The following is a 19,337-nucleotide window of genomic DNA, read 5'->3' on the forward strand; positions in this document are numbered from 1 at the left end:
GAGGGAGAAATCGTGTGTTTCTCAGACCGAGAAAAACTATGGGAGTTCACGACCACAGGACCATACCTACAAGAAATCCTACAGGGAGTCCAGCATCTGGATTCCGAAAAATGATAATCAATATCATTAACACACAAGAAAGAGCAAAAGTCACTAGTAGAACAAAAGTACAAACCACAAAGAGAAAGAAACTACATATTCCCACCTCCAAAATCCAACAAACACTAAATACAAACAATAAATGGGTAAGAAAGGAACAAAAGATATTTAAAGCATCTGAACAAAAATTGATAAAATGCCAGGGTAAGAAAATAACTTTCAGAACAACCCTAAATGTGAAAGGATTAGATTCTCCACTCAAAAGACGCAGAGTGACTGTTTAGATCAAAAAGGTAGATGTGACTGTATGCTGTCTTTAAGAGACTCATCTCCACTGTAAAGACACACACAGACTAACACAAAATAGATGGAAAAAGATATACCACAAAAGTGGACAGCAAAAACGAGTAGGAATAGCTATTCTGATTTTGGATAAAATGGACTATAATTTGAAAACCATAAACATAGACCAAGAATGCCATTATATAATGATAAAGGGATCTATCCAGCAAAAGACATAACAAACATAAATATATATGCATCCAACGCCAGAGCACCCCGATATATATAGAGCAAATACTATAAGACATAAAGAAAGAGATAGACCCCAATATGATAATACTGAAGGAACTAACACCCATCTCTGAGCACTGGGCAGATCGTCCATGCAACAAATCTACAGATAAACACAGCATTTACATTACACTTCAGACCAATTGGACCTGGCAGATATTTACAGAGCATTTTATTCAGTGACTGTAGAATATACATTCTTCTCATCAGCACATGAAACATTCTCCAGTATAAACCATATGTTGGATCACAAATCAAGTCTCAACAAATTTAAAATTATGGAAATCATTTAAAGTACATTTTCTGACCACAATGGATTAAAACGACAAATTAATAACAAGTGACACTCTGGAAATTATACAAACATGTCGAAATTAAACAATATGCTCCTAAATGACCTATGGGTCTAAGAAGAAATTAAACTGGACATCAAAAAATTTCTTGAAACTATCAAATATAAAAGCACATCATACCAAAATCTCTGGGATATTGCAAAAGCAGTACCAAGAGGGTAGTTTATTAAGATAAATGTGTCTGTTTTTAAGCCAGTACCGTGCTGTTTTGGTTACGATAGATCTGTAATATAACTTGAAGTCAGGTAGTGTTATGCCTCCAACTTTATTTTTCTTTGCTCAGGATTGCCTTAGCTCTTTGGGGTCTTTTGTTATTCCACATGAGTGTTGGGGATGCTTTTTCTGTTTCTGTGAAGAATGTCATTGGTATTTTGACGGGATTTGCACTGAATCTGTAGATTTCTTTGGGTAGAATGGATATTTTCATGATGTGAATTCTTCCCGTCCAACAGCACGGTACGTCATCCCATCTTTTTATGTCCTCTTTAACTTCTTTCGGTTGTGTTTTGTAGTTTCTCATTGTGGAAGATCTTTCACCTCTTTGGTTAAATGGATTCCTGGTTATGTTATTTTTTTGATGACTATTGTATATGGACTTCCTTTTTTGATTTCTTTTCTGCTAGTTTGTTACTGGATTCAAAAAGTGCTATTCATTTGCAGGTGTTTATTTTCTACCCTGCAACATTATTGAAAGTGTTAATAGCTCTAAGAGTTTTTTGGTAGCGTCTTTAGGTTTTTCTCTGTACAAGATCATGTCATCTGCAAACAGGGACAGTTTGACTTCATCTTTTCCAATCTGGATGCCCTTTATTTCTTTCTCCTGACTGGTTCCAATATTATGGTAAATAGGAGTGGTGAGAGTGGGCATCCTTGTCTTGTTCCTGTTCCTAAGGATGATATTGGTGATTGGTTTGTTGAAAATGGCTTTTATTGTGTTAAGATATTTTCCTTCTATACCTAATTTGCTGAGAGTCTTTATCATGAAGTAATGTTGAATTTTGTCAAATGCTTTTTCTGCATCTATTGAGATAATCACCTGGTTTTGTCCTCAGTTTCACTGATCTGGCATATCACACTTACTGACTTGCATATGTTGAACCAACTTTACATCCCTGGGATGAATTCCACTTGATCATGGTGTCTAGTGTTTTTGATGTATTGTGGTAGTCTGGTGGCTAATATCTTATTGAGGATTTTTGCATCTGTGTTCATCAAGGATATTGGTCTGTAATTTTCTTTTCTTTTTTTTTTTTTTTTTGCTGTATCTATATCTGATTTTAGTAAGAGGATGATGCTGGCCTCATAGAATGAGTTTGGGAGAATGGCTCCTGTTTGAATTTTTTGCAAAAGTTTGAAGAGAAGTCGTATTAATTCTTCGTTAAAGGTTTGATAGAATTCAGCTGTAAAGTCCTCCAGTCCAACCAGTTCCATCTGTGCAGTGTTGCTCAAACTGAGAAATGAGGCTTCAGGCAACCAGCAGAATTTTAAAAAACAGAGGAAGATATTATTTCTAATGGTGAAATACTAGAATCATTTTTATTTTTTTCTGGTACTACACATGATGGATGCTGACATAGTTATAGGGAAAGATTTTAATCATGGAATTTCTATCAAATCAATAATGGAGTAATAAAATATAAAAAATACTTTAAAAATGAAAATTTATATTTTAGCGGTATTGGTTAGAGTCACCATTATTACCTAGAAGACAACAGAGTGTACGAAACGTTTTTGAATTATTAAGAAAACCATCAAGTTCAAAATAAATAAAATAAAATATATTGCTTCTTTGTCTTATGCCAAATTTCATTGCCACTATACTTATATTACTCAAAACTGGAAATCAACCAAATATCCATGAGGAGGTGAGTGGATAAAAAATTCTGGTATATCTGTACAATACTCTGAGCCGTATAAGGAAATGAACAACATATGGAGAAATATAAAGAAGTAAAATAACTATACACATGATGTGGATGAATGTAAAAATCATAATGCTCTGTGGGGGGGAAAAAGAGTGCATGCTTTATAATTACAATTTATATGTAATTCTAAAAATTTCAATCAATAAAATCCAAAGTCTTACTCTATAACAAAAGACTAAATATTTCCTTCATAATATCGTGAAAAAATACCCTTTCCCACCACTTCCATTCCACATTATCCCGAAGGTCCTAGGCATTCCAATAAGGGAAGAAAAAGCAAGAAAAGCATACTAATTGGAATAGAAGAAATAAACTTTTCTTTACCTACAGACAATTTGATTGTTCACATAAATATACTAATGAATATATGTTAATGTATATAAATTAATGATTTTAATATATATACACATATCAATTAAAATAAATTGCTTGGAAATTTAAATTTTATTTTAGTTTTCATTTTAAAGATGATGGGTAAGGGGATCTTAACCCTTGACTTGGTGGTGTCAGCACCACACCCTCCCAAGTGAGCCATGGGCTGCCCTTGGAAATTTAAATTTAATGACCAGAATTTAATCTATGATACTACAGAAAACCAAATACCGGAGAATAAATTGAACAAAAATTTGCAAGGTGTACTGACACTAGAGTTGCCAAATGGAGATGGATTGGTAAGCTTTTTCAGAAATGGAGCAATATATTTACATGGACAGACATGAAATTCAGCCTCTACTTCACATCATATAAAAAAATCAATAAACGGAAGTGAAGTAATATCTTAAAGCATTTAAAACAACAACAGCAACACAAAAGTATATATTTATGGCTCTAACGTTTTTTCCCCTATTACATACACGTGGGGAACAATGTTGGTTTTCAGTGATTGTGTAAATGCGCAATGGTTAGATCAGGATAGTCAGCTTATTCATCATTACAATGCGCAATCGTACTTTGTGTCCTTGACCAATACCTCATTAGCCCCCCTCCCTCTAACCCTCTGCTCCCCTTTTCCACCTCTAGTAACCATGTTTCTTTTCTCTCTTTCTAAGAGTTCAATGTGTTACTGTGATTGTTGTTTCTTTCCTTCTGTCTGTCTCTCTTTGTTTATTTGTTTGTTTACAGATTAAGCTCCTGGTTATGAGTGAGAACATGTGGTATTTCTCTCTCTGGACTTGGGCTGTTTCACTTAGGATAGTCTTCTCCAGGCTCATCCATGTTGCTGCAGATGGTAGAATTTCATTCTTATTCATGGCTGAGTAGTATTTCATTGAGTATATGGACCACATTTCCTGATCCAGTCATCCGTCAATGGACATTTAGGTTGGCTCCATCACTGGCTATTGTACATAGAGGTGCAATAAACATGGGAGTGCAGGTATCCCTATGACATGATGATTTCCAGTCCTCTGGATATAACCCCAGTGGTGGGATTGCTGAATCAGATGGTAGTTCTGTCTGTAGATGTTTGAGGAACATCCATACTGTTCTCTGTAATGGTTGTACTAATTTACAGTCTCACCAACGCTTGCAGAAGGCTTCCTCTTTCTCTGCATCCTCACCAAAATTTGTTATTCTGTCTTTTTTTCTAACAGGCAGTCTCACTGGGGTGAGGTGATATCTCAAAGTGGTTTTGATTTGCCTTTCCCTGATGATTGGTGATGTTGAGCATTTTTTTATATACCTGTTGGCCATTTGTATGTCTTCCTTTCGTCAGTGTCTATTCAGCTCCTTTGCCCATTTTTTGATTGGATTATTTCTTTTTAGGCATATAAACGGACATGTGGGCCAATGGAACAGAAACAGAGAACCCAGAAATCAATCCACATATTTACAAACAACTGATCTTCGACAAGGGCACCAAGAACGTACACTGGGGAGAAGACTGCTTCTTCAATACATGGTGCTGGCAAAACTGGATATCCACACATAGAAGAATGAAACTTGATCCGTACCTCTCACCATATACCAAAATCAACTCAAAATGGATTAAAGACTTAAACATAAGACCTGAAATTTTAAAGCTCCTAGAAGAAAACTTAGGGGAAACACTCCAGGATTAAGGACTGGGCAAAGACTCTATGAATAGCATCTCAAAAGCACAGACCACAAAACAAAAAATAATCAAATGGGATGACATCAAACGAGAAAGCTTCTGCACAGTGAAAGAAAAAACAGTGTTAATAGACAACCCACAAAATCGGAGAAAATATTTGTAAACTGCACATCTGACAAGAGATTAATATCCAAAATATACAAAGAGCTCAAACAACTTTACAGCAAAAAACCCCACAAATGTTTTTTCTTATCTAATTTAAAAAAATAGTTCACAATTTTTATTACATTTTCTCATTTAAAATTATAAACTTCATATGTAGGAAAATGATTACACTATTTGGCAAGTAATATAAAAGAAAATTTTACCAAATAAAACATTTTCTTACATCAAGATGGTAAGCAAAATTTTCAGCCATCAGTAGATGGGTATAAAAGCAGGTTTTATAATTATTATTATTATTATCCCTTCTTATTTTATTTTATTTTATCAATATACAATGTAGTTGATTTTAGTGTCCCTTTACCGAATCCTTCCTCCCCCTCCCTCTCCCTGCTTCCTCCCATCAACATCATATCTGTTCACTTGTCTTAACAAGTTCAAGGAATTGTGATTGTTGTGTCTTCTTCCCTGCCCCCCATTTGTTTGTGTATTTATTTATTTATTTTCAGCTCCCCAAAATAAGTGAGAACATGTGGTATTTCTCTTTCTGTGCCTGACTTATTTCATTTAATAGAATTTTTTCTAAGTTCATCTGTGTTGCTGCAAATGGTACTATTTCATTCTTTTTTAGAGCAGAGTAGTATCCCATTGTGTAGATATACAACATTTTCCATACCCACTCATCTGATGATGGACATTTGGGCTGGTTCCAACTCTTGGTTATTGTAAATAGTGCTGCAACATACATTGGAGTACAGGTATCCCTTCGACATGATGATTTCCATTCCTCGGGGCACATTCCGTGCAGTGGGATACCTGGGTCATATGGTAGATCTATCTGCAATTGTTTGAGGAACCTGCATACCATTTTCCATAGGGGCTGCACCATTTTGCAGCCTCACCAACCGTGTACGAGAGTTCCTTTTTCTCTGCAACCTCGCCAGCATTTATCATTCACAGTCTTTTGGATATTAGTTACTCCTAACATGGGTGAGATGGTATCTCAGTATGGTTTTGATTTGCATTTCCTGAATGCTGAGTGATGTTGAGCATTTTTTCATGTGTCTGTTGGCCATTCGTATATCTTCCTTTGGGAAATGCCTATTTAGCTCTTTTGCCCATTTTTTGATTGGGTTACTTGTTTTTTTGTTGTAAAGTTGTATCAGTTCCTTGTATATTTTTTATATTAATCCTTTGTCAGATGTATATTATGCAAATATTTCTCCCATTCTGTTGGTTGTCTTTTAACTCTGTTAATTGTTTGTTTTGCTGTGCAGAAGCTTTTTAGTTTGATATAATCCTCTTTGTTTATTTTTCCTTTGGTTGCCTGTGCTATTGAGGTCGTATACATGAAGTCTGTGCCCACTTGTACTTCCTGGAGTGTTTCGCCTACGTTTTCTTTAAGGAGTTTTATTGTTTCAGAGTGTACATTTAATTCTTTAATCCATTTTGAGTTGATTTTAGTATATGGTGAGAGGTATGGGTCTAGTTTCATTCTTCTCCATCTGGATATCCAGTTATCCCAGCACCATTTGCAGAAGAGGCAGTCTCTTCCCCAGTGTATAGGCTTGGTGCCTTTGTCAAAGACCAAATGGCTGGAGGTGTATGGGTTGACTTCTGGATTCTGTATTCTATTCCATTGATCCGTGTGTCTGTTGTTATGCCAGTACTATGCTGTTTTGGTTATTATAGCTTTGCAGTATAGTTTCAAGCCATTTAGTGTTATGCCTCCAGCTTTATTGTTTTTGCTCAGAATTGCTTTGGCTATTCATGGTCTTTTGTTATTCCTTATAAATGTTAGGATATTTTTTTCCATTTCTGAGAAAAATGTCATTGGAATTTTGATGGGGATTGGATTGAATTTGTAGGTCACTTTGGGTAGTATGGACATTTTCACGATGTTAATTCTTCCAATCCAAGATCATGGGATATCTTTGGATCTTCTTGTGTCCTCTTTAATTTCTCTCAACAGTTTTTTGTAGTTCTCAGTATAGAGATTTTTCACATCCTTGGTTTACTCAATTCCTAAGTATTTTACTTTTTTGGTGGCTATTGTAAATGGGCAGGCTTTCTTGATTTCTTTTTCCTCATGTTCACTATTGGAGTATGGAAATGCTACTGATTTTCTTGTGTTGATTTTTGTATCCTGCACCTCTGCTGAAATCATTTATCAAGTCTAAGAGTTGTTTTTTGTAGTGGCTTTAGGTTGTTTGATACATAGGTTCATGTCATCTGCAAACAGGGACAGTTTGACTTCATCTTTTCCAATCTGGATGCCCTTTATTTCCTTCTCTCCGCTAAGTGCTCTGGTTAGTACTTCCAATCCTATGTTGAGTAGGAGAGGTGAGAGTGGGCATCTTTCTCTAGTTCCTGTTCAGGATGATATTGGCAGTGGGCTTATCATATATGGCCTTAATTATGTTGAGATACTTTCCGTCTATACCTAACTTGTAGAGAGTTTTTATCATGAATGAATGTTGAATTTTGTCAAATGCTTTTTCAGCATCTTTAAGGATGATCATGTGGTGTTTGTCTTGGATTATATTGATGTGGTGTATCACATTGATTGATTTGCATATGTTGAACCAACCTTGCATTCCTGGGATGAATCCCCATTAATCATGGTGGATAATTTTATTTATGTCCTGCTGTATTATGTTAGCTAGTATTTTGTTGAGGATTTTTGCATCTATATTCGTCAAGGATATTGGCTTGTAGCTTTCTTTTTTTGTTGTTGTATCTTTGTCTGGTTTCGGTATCGGGGTGATGTTTGCTTCACAGAATGAGTGTGGGAGAGTGGCCTCTTTCAATCTTTTGGAATAGTTTGTAGAGAATTGGTATCCATTCCTCTTTGAAAGTTTGGTAGAATTCTGTAGTGAACCCATCTGGTCCTGGGCTTTTCTTTGTTGGGAGCCTTCTGATAACAGCTTCAATCTGTTTTATTTATTGGTCTGTTCAGATTTTCTATATCTTCTTGGCTCAGTTTTGGTAGTTTGTATGTCCAGTAATTTATCCACTTCCTCTAGACTTTCAAATTTGTTGGATATAGTTGGTTATAGTAGTCTCTAATGAAATCTTGTATTTCTGAGGTATCAGTTGTAATATCACCTTTTTATTTCCAGTTTTTGTTATTTGGGTCTTCTCTCTTTATTTTTTAGTTAGCCTTGCTAAAGGTTTGTCAATTTTATTTATTTTTTTCAAAAAACCTACTTTTTGGTTCATTAATCTTTTTTATTTATTTTTTGGGGGGTATCTGTTTCATTAAGTTCTGCTCTGATCTTAATTATTTCTGTCTCTCTGGTAACTTTGGGTTTGGATTGTTCTTGTCTTTCTAGTTCTCTAAGGGGGAGTGTCAGGTTTTTTACTTGCCATCTTTCCATTCTTCTGAAATAAGCATTTCACGTGATAAATTTCTTCCTTAGTAGTGCTTTTGCAGTATCCCACAGGTTTTGGTATGACATATAATAATTTTCATTAGTTTCCATAAATTTTTCAATTTCCTGTTTAATTTCTTCTTGGTCCCATATGTCATTAAGTAGAATGCTGTTTAATTTCCATGTGTTTGTATAGTTTCCAGAGTTTCATTTGTTCTTGTTTTCTGATTTTAATCCATTGTAATCTGAAAAAAATATATGGAATAATTCCAATTTTCTTGAATTTGTTGAGACTTGATTTGTGACCTAACATGTGATCTATCCTGGAGAATGTTCCATGTGCTGATGAGAAGAAGAAATATTCTGAGTTTGTTGGACGCAATGTTCTGTAGATATCTGCCAAGTCCAATTGGTCTAACGTGTTGTTTAGATCTAGTGTTTCTCTGCTGATTCTTTGCCTAGATGCTCTGTCCAATGTGGAGAGTGTTTTGTTCAGTTTCCCTGCTATTATGGCATTAGTGTCTATCTCATTCTTTAGGTCTAATAGTGTTTGCATTATAAACCTGGCTACTCTGACATTAGGTGCATGTATATTAAAGACTGTTGTATCTTCTTGAAGGATACTTTTATCATTATATAGTGGCCTTCTTTATCTCTTTTTATGGTTTTTGGTTTAAAGTCTATTTTATGACATGTAAGAATAGCTATTCCAGCTTGTTTTTCATTTCTATTTCATGGTATGTCTTTTTCCATCCTTTCACTCTTAGTCTATATGTGTCATTACAGGCGAGGTGAGTCTCTTGAAGGCAGCATATAGTTGGGTCCACCTTTTTAATCCAGTCCGTCCGTCTGTGTCTTTTGAGTTGGGAATTTAGTCCTTTTACATTAAGACTTGGTATTGAATAGTGTTGATTTACTCCTTGCATTTTATTGATTTTTGTTTGGATGTCTTAAGTATCTTTTGTTCCTTTCTTTTTGATTTACTGTTTGTTTTCTGTATTTCTTGGTTTCTTGGGGTGATAGATGAACTGTTTTTTCCTCTTTATTGTTAGCATCTTCATTTTACTAGTGGGTATGTTTTTTCCTGAGTATTTATGGTAGTGGTGATTTTTTTTCAGGTACCAAACCTAGTGCTCTCTTGAGAATTTCTTGTAAGGCTGGTTGTGTGGTAGTGAAAGCCTGCAGTTTTTGTTTGAGAAATATACTATTTGTCCTTCATTTTGGAGGGAAAGCTTTGCTGGGTAACGTATTCGTGGCTGGAAATCTTTGTCTTTTCGTATTTCGCATATATCATCCCATTCTTTTCTGGCTTTTAGTGTTTGTGATGAAAAGTCTGATGTTCATGTTATTGGGGCTCCATTATAGGTGACTTGAAGCTTCTCTCTTGCAGCTTTTAAGATTCTCTCTTTGTCTTTGAGTTCTGTCCATCTGAATATAACCTGTGTTGGAGAGGACCTTTTAGGGTTGAATATGTGTGTGGATCTTTGAGCCTCCCGAATGAAGATCTGTGTCTTTCCGTATACCTGAGAAGTTTTCTGCCATTATTTCATTGAATATATTTTCAATGCCATTTCCTTTTTCCTCCCTGTCTGGAATACACATGATTCAGATATTTGAGCACTTAAGGTTGTCTCTTATCTCTCTTAGAAATACTTCAATGTTTTTAATTCTTTTTTTGTCTGCCTGTGTTATTTCAAACAGCCCATCTTCAAGGTCAGAAATTCTCACTTCTGCTTGTTCTAGCCTGCTGGTTAAGCTCTCTGTTGTGCTTTTTATTTCACTGAATGAATTCTTCAGCTCTGCTAGCTCTGCTACATTCTTTCTCAGGGCTTTGATTTCTTTGTCCATTTCTTCTTTCAGGTGCTGTATACATTTTCTTATTTCACTGTGTCGTCTAAGTGATCCCTCTCCTGGCCTGTGCTGACTCAGCCACCCTCCTTCTCTGCATCTCTGGGAACATCTGCCAGACTCAACCTCACCCTACGCAGCGGCCTCAGTGTTGATACATACTACATATACCAGTACCAGGAGAAGCCAGAGAGTCCTCCGCAGTTTCTCCTGTACTGCTCCTCAAGTACAAAGTTGGGGTCGAGGGTCCCTAGTCACTTCTCTGAGTCCAAAAATGCTTTGGCCAATTCAGAAGTTCTGCACATCTCTGGGCTACAGCTTGAGGATGAGACCGCTTATTACTGTCAAATATGTTACGGCAGCAGTTACATTTACACAGTGTTCCAGACCTATGGGCAGGTGAGTCTAGAACCTTACCTAAGTTCTCCCTGCCTGTGCAGTCACCGCTGCACTGCCTAGGATCAAGTCTACCTCAGGAATTACTTCTGCTGTCATTCATTCAGTTGGTACGTAATTTTTCTAGCACCTATCGATATAAATCTCTCTCTCTCTCTCTCTCTCTCTCTTCTTAGGTAGAATGCTCATTTGTCCATTGCTAATACCTTCTGACCATGATCCTGTCTGCAGTGGCCCATATCTATTCTCAGGGCTCAGTACTTTACAGGGAGATGGTGGATGAGGAAGAAGGTGGTTGGCCCCACCCATGCCCAGCCCAGGCTCTAGGCCTTACTCAGAGGTGTGTGTGATCTGAAAGCTTCTGGTCAGTCACTAGGTCCAGCAGCCCAAGCCCAGCTCCACTGACCACCTCCAGTGGTGATGTCACCTTCCCCTCCAACTGCTCATTCTAGCCTGCCTGTGGGAACTATTCTTTCTTTCCCAAGGCTTGAAGGAAACAGATCTCTGTGCCTCCAGGGAGGATGAGCAAACAGTCTTCTCCACAGTGTCCTGTGACTGTGTTTGTGACCTCTCAATGTGCACAGGGACACCCAGCCTCAGGCTCCCTCCCCCACAGTGTCAGGTCCTGTAACAACCTCCTCTCTTCTGCACCCCAAGGTGATCTGATGCTCATACTCAAATGAAGATCTATCTCACAATGGTAATGAAGAAAGAAACATAGGGTAAAAATTTAGAAACTTTACAGCCTTCCTAGTAAGGAGTAAAACAACGTGTTTGGAGAAAGTGCCAAGGTTGCTGGTGCTGTGGAGTGACCACGAAAACCTGTTGCTGAGGAGAGTAGCCCTGATCCAGGTGCTGTGCATCAGGTAATGGGGAAAGGACCCAGAAGGCATTTCAGTGATTTTCCAGGTTCCTCTCTCATCACAGGCCCAGAGGCCTAACAATATAGAATGGTGTGAGGGAACAGAGCAGGGGCACACTTCACGACCTCGGGATGCTGCTCCTGGTACCCAGCTAATTTGGCTGCTCCTGCCATGGCTAAGCTAATCCCAGGTGTTGCTAGATGCAGTTCTTTGGAAGATACAAAGTGTAATTCTTGGCAACATCCAAGTGGTAAGTCTGCAGTCTTGCAGGATGAAAGAGCTATGGAGGCTTAGCAGCCTCGACCCAGATGTCAAAAGATGGAGAAAAAGCCTGGGGTGCCAGGGAGAGAGTTGATGCAGGGGCAGAATCACCACAGGAAGCCTCTACCAGGGATGATATATATATAAACACATTTATATGGAATATATATAAAATAAATGTGGAATGTGCGTGTGTGTGTGTGTGTGTGTGTGTGTGCCTGTGTGTGTGTGTATCCTCCAGTCACCTGGACTCTCAGTCTACTTTATGGGCCACTATGCCCTCTAAAGAGGCAGTGGTTCGGGTGCACGTGTGAGTTCGATGCTCTTGCCTCTAGCCTTAGCTGTCTTTCCCACGAGTCAAGAGAGCTATCCTGCTTAAATAACTCCTCTTTGTTGTGAAATCGTTCCCACCACTTTGAGATTCCACTTATACAGTTTACCCTATTCTAACTCATTTTCATCAATTAAAAAAATGAGAGTAATTTCTGATTGTTAGGGTCTGCATTGCACCCCCCAAAACTCACATCTGGAAGTCCTATCCTCCGACGTGACTGTATTTAGAAACAGTGTCTTGGAAGAAGTAGTAAAAATTAAATGAGACATAAGGGAGGAGCCTTAGTCCAACAGGATTGTTGTATTTATGAGAAGAGATCAGAACTAGACAACACAGAATGAGGGAAGCGCACACAAGGACACGGTGAGGAGGCGGTCATGTGCAAGCCACGGAGCAGGGCTTTGGGAGGAACCAAATCTGATGACACCTTGACCTTGCACTTTCAGCCTCAAGAACTGTGACAAAATAAATTTCTGTTGTTAAAGTCACCGAATGGATTGTGTTTTGTTATGGCAGCCTTCCCAAGCCACTACACAGGCTGATCATTCTGATGTATTGCTGTTGTTATAACTTCTGAAATAATCTCAGACAGTGAGTCTTCTTTTGTAGAAATGGAGAGTACCCGCAGTGATGGTGATATATTTTCCTGTAGCAAAAGCACATGGCTTCCCCGCTCTCTGTACCAAGACATATTCACACATCATCGTCTCCTGCCACAGCTGCTCTTCCTAACTGTCTTCCAAATCATGTCCATGGCATAGCCATGTCCTTACAATCCAGAGTCATACTGGAGTATCTGTCACTGATGTTTGGAGAGAGCAGGAACAGGCCCTGGTAGTCAAGGCCTGAGCCCTACAGGCTGAGTGAACATTTCCTCCAGCCACCAAGGGCCAGTGTGGCCGCGGTGTCAAGATCCTGAGGGATGCTGGGAAATGGCCCCACAGGCCCTGTGTGGGACCTGCACCTGCTCTGAAATCTTAGATCAGCCTGAGAGGCTTCTCGTTCCTTCTTCTTTATCTCAGATAGATATAGATCTTTGTAATACGTATGAAAATCTAACAGATCCATCTTCCATTCAAAGGAATACTATTTAGCCATAAAAATGTGAGGAGAACTGACACCAACAAGAGTGGACTGTGAAAAATCATGTTCAGTGAAAGGAACCAAACAATAATAGCCAGCTATTGCATGACTGTATCTATCATTAATATCCAGAATAGGTAAATTCATAAAGGCAGAAAGGATAGAGATTATGCTCAAAGTCTGCCGTGTTGATGGTGAGAGGGATGACATTGAGAATGGGAAACACAGGAAACTATTTCAAACATAAAGAAACAGGAGGTGCCTCCTGAATAGAGACACGGTTTGCTGACTTCTCAGTGATATGAACACGTCTACTAGGTGCAGCTGAGATCTGTAAACATTGCCCTTTCTTATTGGTAAAACACAATGGAAATAAGAATGATGGGCTCGCTCATGTACTGAAGTCACTTGTTATAATCATATTGTTTCTGTTTCGGGCTCTGATAACAGCCCCTTACCCCACCCCAGCTTTCCCATCATCCCCCTGAGCATCAGCAGTTGATGAGGGGACAGCACAACCAAGTACACACCTGGGGGACCCTCAGGGGAGTCAGCAGGTCTGTGTCCTGGTGGTGTCAAGGGACATGGGGCTAGCAGGGGCGATGTGCGGCTGTCTGAGAGGATGAATGTGTCTGGCCCTGCCAGCTGGGAAACCCCTCAGGAGGTGGGAGGGAGCTGAGCAAACAGCTGTGACATGACGTGACCGCAGTTGTCAGCACCTCCTGGGACACACAGGCCATTGGGGGCCAGGCTGTCTCACCCCAGGGTGCCTGGTTCAGTGAAATCCTCATCCTCCCTGTTCTCCTCCAGGCAGCAGAGACTTTGCCCAGGGCTGAGGGGCACTGGAGGTGGTCAGGGTGCAGGGACATATGTGAATGTAGAACTCCTCCCCACTGGGACTTGTAGAGACTAAAGGAGAATTAGGGGACCCCAAGGTCCAAGCAGGAGTCTTGGGATGCGGATATTCGTTCACCTGCACCATGACATGAGCCCCTCTCTTCATCCTTCTCTTCACTCTCTGCCCAGGTGAGGCCATCCTGCTCTCTGCGGAAGGCTTCGTGGAGGGCCTTAGCCCACCTCTGCTCCACAAGCTCACTCGCTTGGCTCGTTGTTCTTCCTGTCTCTGCCCCCTCCAGTGTCTGTGGTCTTTGTGGGACTGAATCAGCCTCCCACAGTGACCAAGTCATCAGCCAGATGGGCACAGACCCCTGCAGTGAAAACAACAATGTTGTCCACCAGGGCACAGCACCTGCAGAAGCACCTGGGAAATGTCCCCAAACTCCTGCCCTACAGGAATAACAACCATTCTTCATGGGTCTCAGATTTCCTGGCTCTAGGCCACGTGACGTGTCCTCCCTGACCATCTCTTGGCTCCAACCTGGGAACAAGGCTGGTTATCACTAATTAGCATAGGGCAGGACAAAATTGATGCTTGCATTGTGTTGGAAGCCCACAGGGAAATCAGACAAAAACCATGAGCTTCCCCCTCTCTGGTCACTACCCCATGCCCAGTGGTACGATGGACCTGTCACAGGATAAAGGCTGGGCTCAAAGTGGGAAAATGTTGTGGGTTTGAAGTGGCTTTGAATTCAATGGTCTCTTTTAAGTTAGGACTACTAACAAAACTCAATAAATCTAGTTAAGAATGATTAGAATTACTCATTCAAGAGATATTTTTATGGAGCCCTATTCTAAACGTGTTGGGATCTGTTCGATTATAGGCATAACAGATAGTGATTAATAAAGACGGTGAAAAAAGAGAGGCTAGATATGTTCCTTTAAACTTTGATTTATTTTCATAAAGAAAGTGATAAAAATAAAGTAACACCTAGAATTGCTAGAGGACTATTCAGTTATCCAACATTTTCTGAGCAATCTTCTCATTTCATGTGTGATTGATTACACAGATTCCATTATTACAGTGTAGATTTGTCCCTTTGTGTTGTCACTAGCACTGAAAAAGTGATGTCCAACAAAATTTCCTTCCTTAATTTCCAGTTCGCCTCTTCTCAATTGTGCCTCTAGAGCCTCATCTCACCTGTTCCTACCAATCCCTAAACTCAACTCTATGAGGGGAATGAAAGGTGTCCATTGGGGCACATACGAAGTAAACTCCCCACAGAGGGTCTGTGCTTGACAGGGATTTGGGGCCCAGAAGCCTGACCCTGAGGGGTGATATCTAACATGTTACTTTTATTCTTAATGAACATGAGCTAGAAGGAAGGATGAGAGAACAGTGCTCCAGGTTTGGTAATAACATTTACCGAGAAGAGAAGAGAAGAAAATTTGGTTGTTCATCCTAGTAATTAAAATAACTTGCATTTGGCTTAAGTGTGGCAGATCTCTGGGACGTAGAACAGGGATGTGTCTGCATGAGATAAAGGGACGACGTGCACAGATCATTAAGTTGCCACCTCCAGGAAGTGAGCACTCCACTGCAGAGGCCACGAGCAGTCACTGAAGCGTCCTCGTCTGGCATTTATGATGAGCTCTCCAGCTGCAGAGTGGAGAATGGATTGAAAGGTAAACTGAGGCAATACGTGAGACAGAGACTAGGTGACAGAGGCAACCCTGAATGGGAAGCAATGTCTTTCGCTAGTTTTGTGACACTGAAGAAGAAGGAAAAGGAGCAAGAAGAACAAAACGGAGGTGCCAATGGCAGGACTTGAAGGCTGTGTGTCTTTTGTGGGTAAGGAAAGGGGAAAAGTTTAAGATGACTCCCATGTGTCTGATTGGGGATTTGCACGGATTCTTATAACCCTTCTGAAAGAGGGCACTGGAACCATTCTCATACCCAGGCTGAATCCCAATGTGGGGACAAAATACCTTCTCAGTCCCAAGCATTATACTCACACACTCACAAAAAGACCCAATGCCCAGGAACCTGGCCTTCAGGGTTACCGGACCAGATCACTCACACCATCTCCCTTGACACCATCATGATGACCAGTAAATGCTTGTCTGATCGGGATTGGGAAACATAGGGCCCATCCTTTTTGATGTTGGGTTCAAACACTAACAACATGCTGGAAGATTTAGGCTCCAGACAGTAGCAGGAAAAACAGGAGGTTTGCTAAGTGGTCCCACCACGTGCCTCAATTTTCACTCCACCCTCATTGTTAGTTCATTGTGAGTTCATGTTGGCTAATGTCCTGTGAATGTTGGGAGATGAACAGGGGACGGAGGCCAAGTAGTTCTATTCTCACAAATCTAAAGCTTTGAGTTTCTCACGTGTCCAATGTCCATGCAACAAATCAATCCAGGGCCAAGTAACACACTCTCTCACCTTTGACACATTGATCTGAAATTCTGAAGTCTCAGAAGAGGTTGAAATCAGCAAAAAGAAACAAAAAAGCTCAGGATGGCCTTTTCTTCCCAGTCATAATAAGGAAGATAGAGAAGGCTGAAGATACCGGTGGCACCACTACCCCCCTTCACCTGTGTGTCTCTCCTCCACCTGTCCCCCCTCAGGTGAGGACAGACCGAGGGACTCAGCACCAGCACCTCTCCCTCTGACATACCTCTTGTGGGGCTGCCTTCCACTCCCATCCCAACATAACTACTCCCCAGGTCACCTCTGGTCACTGCTGAGACTCACCCCTCATGGCGTCCTAGTCACAGTGGCACTACCTTAGTCACCCTCCTCTTCTGTGTCCTGGGAGCTGGGATGAGACTTAGCCTGGCTCTGAGTCAGCTGTGACTCTGTCCCTTAAGGGCACAATGCCAAACATTAAGAACCCTGATTGGACTCTCTGGTTTCCCCCACTTGGACTGTCTTTCTCAGTGTCATCCATGGGGTGCTCTGTCACTACCCAGTATTAAGTTTTGTTCTCAGTGCCAGGGCCACTTCATTTCTCAAAGAACTCACTCTTAGTTTCTACTGAGTTTTCCAACTCAGTTATGACCTATAGCCTGATGACCCCAATAATTCCTTTACAGTCCACTGTCTTATAACAAGGAGGAGAAAAAAGCCTAAAAGAGTCAACAAAAGTAATATTTCTTGAGAATCACTCCAGGATCCAGGAAGAGAAATCACTGAGCTTAAATAGAGGCCACTCATAGATAGGGAAGGTGGATGTCTTTGGGCATCTCAATGGATAACCTCCTAAGCGGTAAGACTTTAATTTTTAAAATAATAAACATTACTTTCATAATGTATGAAATGAACATATGTCAAATATTTTACTCAACCGATATGTTAATAAGTAGACCAGTAAGATGGTAAAGATTTGCCAGAAAACATTTTAAGTATGCATTATTTGTAATATAATAGAAAAGGGTTTTTCAAGCAGCGTTTTCATATTGGAGATAAGCTGGTTGATATCACAGAGGTTAATAAAACCAGTAACGTGAGGTTTATCTTCTCCTCTGACAGAAATCCACAAGTTAACAGGGTTCCATTTGTATGACATTTCCAGAGGACATGTAGACTTGGGGACATCCTTCATCTGCACTTCACATCCAGTCTGTCCTGAAGAGGAATCTATTTCCCCTCTTTCAGTTTTCCCACGTGCTCTTCACGCCACATCCTCTAACGTGGGGCTCCAGCCCACCTTCCCTGCAGCCCAGCAACCTCTGCAGACCACGGTCCTCCAGGCACTGGTCCTGCCAAGCTTCATCCCATTTCCGAGTCTCATCCCTCAGGTCCTGGGAGCCCCTTCACCTGGATCAGGGTGTCCGTCTCTGTTCCTCCACCTACGTCTACTTTCTGAACGTCTCCTCATCCTCACCTGAGCTCAGGACTTATGCCCTCAGCTCCCATGTTGTTTGATCCCCTCCTCCCCGACAGTCTCAGGACCTTCATTCCTTCTCAGACCCTAGGAACTCGGAGCATTGGCCTCTCTGGTTTCCCTGCCTCCAATGGTGAAGGTGACGAAGGAAGCCACCTTTGCTCTCCAAACCTCTATGTTTTCTCATCGGGGTCAGCTCCAGAGGCAAAGATGAGACTCTCCAGCTCCACTGGTCAAACCCACTGGCAATCAATGCACCCAACAGAAGACAGATGCTCAGTAAGTATTTGCACACGCAGACCTGCTTCTCACTGGGCACGTGTACTGGCCTCAGGATGGGGCTGAACTGGGAGAGGGTCTCCTGTGGGCCTGCTCCTCTCTGTGCCCTCAGCCTGAGAGCTGACAGGGGCACCCGCAATGGAGAGCACCCGTGGGCAGGGAGGGGACCACGGACAGCTTCGTCCTGTGTGTGAGGGACGGCTCAGCCTGGGCCAATCCTGTCCTTTAAGTTCAGAGGGAAGGGAGTGAAGTTTGTACTGGGAACCACTGCATCATCAAACAGGAAGTGATACTGAGAAAGCACAGGTTATAAACACATTTGGTCAAATTAATTACTACTTTATAATTAATAAAATTTCATAAAATGTCTGCTGTATGCTTAGAACACAGAAAAAATTAAAACCTGTCTGTTACAAAGCAAACGTGACTTCATATAATATTTTAATTAGAAAATTAATATGTACCAGAAATTTTTTTTCAGATGAACGTGTAAGTCTATTTTATATAGGTGACTACTTAAGATATTTACTAGTTTGTCATAAAATGGTACATTCAAATTTTCACAGTAATGGGACCACATTGTACCATGTTCATCACTGGAGATTTCAAGCTGGTAACCCGGCTCTTCTCTAAGTCCATGTGACTCCCCAAAGAAAAAAATTAATGAACAGTCTGGTCTACATGCACTCAGAAATGTTCGAGTTCTACAAAAGCCTTTGTTTCTTTTTGCGCTTTTGGTAAATGGGATTATATTTGTGCAAACTTTAATATTTTAACAAAGTAATATGTACGGCATGCCATTTCAGGACAGGCATTCTTTATTATTTCATTTTAATATTTTATTTTATTTTTGCTTATTTAAAAAATAAAGAAATAATAGTGCTAAGTCATCACTATCAAACGTATTTTTTCCTTAACCCCCTATTTGGAGTGGTTGATCCTCACAGCTCCCACAAATCAGGATCACAAATGGGTTCTGGGCAATGGACACAAGATGGGGAGGC

The sequence above is a fragment of the Cynocephalus volans genome, chromosome 2, assembly GCF_027409185.1.
Source record: "Cynocephalus volans isolate mCynVol1 chromosome 2, mCynVol1.pri, whole genome shotgun sequence".
Lineage (NCBI taxonomy): Eukaryota > Metazoa > Chordata > Mammalia > Dermoptera > Cynocephalidae > Cynocephalus > Cynocephalus volans.